The 4,393-nt window shown below is 47.4% G+C and overlaps 1 pseudogene; it reads right to left on the bottom strand.

Moving 5' to 3' along the window:
- Positions 1-459: 459 nt before the first annotated feature.
- LOC148004556 (RNA-binding protein MEX3A pseudogene) lies at positions 460-1,655 on the bottom strand (annotated as a pseudogene).
- Between the last annotated feature and the right edge of the window lie 2,738 nt (positions 1,656-4,393).

Genomic DNA, 4,393 nt, shown 5'->3' with positions numbered 1-4,393 from the left:
TTGCCCCACCCGTAGCCACTCATTCCTCTCCTTCTCCATCCCACTGAGGTGATTATTGCCCAGAAACTTGCCCTGTAGTCGCTACAATCCCTACAGGTCCATGGCTGTACCCTAGGGAGCAGACCGATTTTCCAGGGACATGGAACTTGGAAAAATATTCAGATAGCTTGTGTGGCAGTGATGTGACAGACAGGACAATCTTGGTCTGTCCTCTCACAGATGCATACTGCACCCTCCATCCAGACAAGATTATGTCCTCTGGGCACCAGGGCTGCTGTCACTTTTCTCTCAAAGCAGAGGATGCAGGCCTTCCTACTCCCACTTTAGAGAAACTCTTTGTGTCTCTCTGGACTGCATCTATGTGAGCCTGTCCAGGACCCCTCATTGGTGGCAGGAGATCAATGCTCACATGGGGGTTCTGCATATGCTTTGGCTGAAGAAAAGTAGTAGGAGGCAGAAGAGAAGTGCACCAGTGTGAAGATGGAGTTCCTGGTAAGAACTCCATCAGCAGTGGGGGTGGGCAGGCTTACCTCTCACTCCATAGTACAATTCCTGCCTGCCCACACCATTGCTGGAAACAGATATCCACCTTAGCTGATGTCCCTGCCCTGCTAGCCTAAGTGCTGGGCCTCAAAGATGAGTTCATGCCACACTCAAATATACAGCCCAGGTTGTTGTGCCTGAAGGTGGAGAGTGGCTTACAGCCTGGAGCAAACATGGGCCAGGCATCTGAGTAGAGGCTATCCAGGGCTGCATGGAGTCTGACAGCCATGAAGTCAATCTTATTGTCACCCAGGAAGTCACCATCCCTGTTCTACTCAAGAATCTTGCCAGTGTGTGGGGTAATGTACCTTGCTATCTCCTTCCTTGCGGTGCTGTCTACTTTCCAAGTTACCCAGGCACTGTTGACCTCAAACACCAGGTCTTAGTCCTGGCTGGAAGTTATGATGTAAGTGTTGGTCTGCTGCTGGATACAATTTGGGCACACTACCAGCATCACCACATGGTAGGGCTCATACAGGGATCATCGCTTGGCCTGGCAGAGCAGGGGGCACACTAAAGCCACACTTCGGAGATGATTTCCTGCCAGGCTGTGAACACTTCTTACTGCCTCCCAGTCACCATGAACACTGGCTCCTCATCTCACACAGGTGTCTCAATATGGGTATTGGTCTTGGCCCTCAGAGCCTTAATCCATCATCCTTGGCTATCTACGATCTCCTCCACTCGCTCAGATGTGAGCACTGGAATGCACGCTTTGGTGTTGCTGGTGGCCTTCAGGCAAAGCTTTGCATCTTTGTCCATTCCGAGCTTTGCTGTGTTCTGCCCTTTGGTGGTGTTGGGCTGCTGGATCCTCTGCACAGCTGGGTCTGCTGTCTGGGAGGCCCTGACCTCCACAAATCTGGAGTCCTGGCTGCCTGGGGTGGTGGTGGGGGGTGGAGGGCCTGCAGGGCAGGGTCTGTCGACTGCTCAGGGATGCCATCCCCACTCCCACTCCTCTGCCATTCCAACTCCCAGTCCTACACCATCACAGGCACCAGGTGTGGGGGTTGAGGCTCCCACAAATGCAGGAGGCAGAGTTGATCAAGATCCAACTGAAGGGCACACTCCTCTTCCTGCATACCTTGGTCTTTTTGCTTCCTCTGAAACATCATAGTTATCCAAAGCCCCTTTTCTTCCCATCATTCCAGATACCACTAGACTAGGCGTGGGGAATCAAAAGCTGAGGGAGAGGGAGGGAGAGAGAGAGAGAGAGGGGTGGTGGACAGGAGAAGCAAAGAGCGGAGGGCCTGTCTTCTTTCTTTATTTCCTCACCATCTCAGAACAGCACATGAGCCAGGTGAACTCTGGAGATATCTTTCTTAGTCTCCACACTCTCCCTAACCTGTCAAAGGGCTGATTGGTTATTTTGTTCTTAAAGCGTAGATTAGTTATGTTGTTCTTTTTCACGGAAGCCCTCATGTTTTTTTCCTGAGAACATTTCCCACCTTAAGAATATGACTTTCACAGTTTTAGGCTCCCTTGGCTATGTGCTATTGTGTGCTGTGTTTTCTGAAGCATTTCAGGTCTTAACTTTGTGGCCATGATTGATTTGGAATAATCTTCATGTGTGGTCAGAGGGACTTCAATCTCCCATATATGGAAATTTGCTTTTCCCAGCACCATTTCTTGACCAAGGTGCACCTTTTCCTACAGATTTGTACCACCATCTTTGTATACAATTAGTTGTCTCTTAATGTGTGGGTTCATTTTTAGCTGATCCACTCCAGGTCTGTGATCTGCTCCTGTGTTTCTGAGCCACACCACACATTCTATAGATGGGCACTATGGGGAATTCTCTAGCATGTTGTTTTCTCCCTCCACTTCTTTTTTAATTCCTTCTCCTCCTTCTTCTTTCTCTTGCCCTTGGTGTTTTTCTTCTACCTCTTTTCTTTCTCTCCTGTCCTCATCCTTTTCATTTCCTTCTTTTCTTTTTTTTTCCTTTTTTTCTCCATCTTAATTAAATTGGGTATTTCTTATTTACATTTCAATTGTTATTCTCTTTCCCAGTTTCCATGCCAGCATCCCACTAGCCCCTCCCCCTCCCATTTTATATGGAAGTTCCCCTCCCAATCCTTCCCCCACTAGAGGACAGTATGGCTCCTCTTTCAAAAGAGATTTAGCAAGGCTTCCTGGCATAGGTCTGCCATTCTAGTTACTCAGGAGGCTGGGGAAGGAGGACGACTTGTTCAAGGCTAGCTCTAACTACAGAGTAAAATCAAAACCTGCCTTAAGAACAGAGTGAGATCTTGTCTCAAAATAAGAAGCAAAGAGATTGCTACAGATGGACTCCTTGGTAGAGAACCAGCCTCACCTGAATGAGGTTCTGGGGTCAGGCATTTTCACTGGAGAAAAAGAGAACCAAAGTAATTTACCCAGAAGCTGGAGCTCACTTTGAAGGGACAGGGAGATGGAAGGGTTCAGGGATATTTGTCCTAGGGGATAAAGGATAGAGAGGAAACAAAAGAGGCCCATAGACAATGACAGTTTATAAAGGTACCAGGGGAACTCCCTCGTGTTAGGATGAGGTGTTTAATTGTACTGGGCTGTGTTAATGGGGCAGCCAAGGGGGGCTTTTTAATGCTGGACTTCAATACTTTGATAGCTTGACTTTGATAGTCAGCCTCAGGAGGACGAAGTGGCCAAATAAGGAACTAGGCCTTGGTGGCCAGCTCTAGGAATGCAATCTAAGGGGTTTTTGCAAAGCACAGAGAATTGGGGAGATGGGCAAGGCCTGCCAGAGCCATGCTCACAGCCATACTTGAGGTGACCAGAGGCCCTTCACCTAGAATGCACAAAGCCACAGACTCCTGATCCTCAGTCTTGCCTTTATGAGGTGCAGTGACACAGGCTTGTAGCTCTGGCACTTTGTCAGAAAGAAAGAGGAGAGAGAGAGAGAGAGAGAGAGAGAGAGAGAGAGAGAGAGAGAGAGAGAGAGAGAGAGAGAGAGAGAGATCTAAAGCCAAGGAAGATACCCTCAGAGATAAGTATGTACCAAATCTTGCTTCATTACAGGGTTCTGTAGACTTCTAAGATCTGGAGTGGAGCCATCTGAAAGAAGTGGGAGTGCTGGGATCCAGCCAGTGATGGGGAGCTCTCAGCTAGCACCATGGGGTTCCAGGTACCATCTCCAAGGGAATCTCCCTTCCTATGCTCCCCTCTGAGAGAGAGAAGACATGTGATTCATGCCTGTAATTCCAGCTCTGGAGAGGCTGAGGCAGGAAGACAGTATGGACTATATAAATAAAACATTGTTTCATAAAACAATTCCTAAAAGAATCTGCACAGAGTATGAGGATGAGAGTATAAAGATAAGAGCCTTGGGCCCGTTCAAATCAGAAAGCCACAGAGGAGAGATGTTCATACAGTTAAATTACATAGTGGTGTACAATTCTACGATGCAGCTCAACTTTATATGAATTTCAAGATCGATCTGGAGAAAGTCTGGCATCTTCTTGAATGATTCATTGATCACTTCGTGTTACCTCAGCCTTGTACTCTTAAGCATTAACCAGAGAAATGAAGGTCTGTGACCCTTAGAGACTCATACATGGATGCTCACAAGACTTTTGTTTATAGCAACCGAAAATTAGAATTAGAGAGGGGGTGCTAGAGAGATGGCTCAGTGGTTAAGAGCACTGACTACTCTTCTAGAGGACCTGGGTTCAGTTCCCAACACCCACATGGCAACTTACAACTGTCTGTAACTCCAAGATCTGACATCCTCACACAGACATACATGCGTGCAGAAAACCAATACACATAATAAAAATATATAAATTTAAAAAAGAGAGAGACAGAGAATTAGAGAGATTTCAGTGCATGGCAGGGGTGGGGTGCGGATAGGCAAATT

This window comes from Rattus norvegicus, chromosome 7 (assembly GCF_021556685.1).
Source record: "Rattus norvegicus strain SHRSP/BbbUtx chromosome 7, alternate assembly SHRSP_T2T, whole genome shotgun sequence".
NCBI classification, from domain to species: Eukaryota; Metazoa; Chordata; class Mammalia; order Rodentia; family Muridae; genus Rattus; species Rattus norvegicus.
This window is presented reverse-complemented; position numbering and strand designations above follow the sequence as displayed.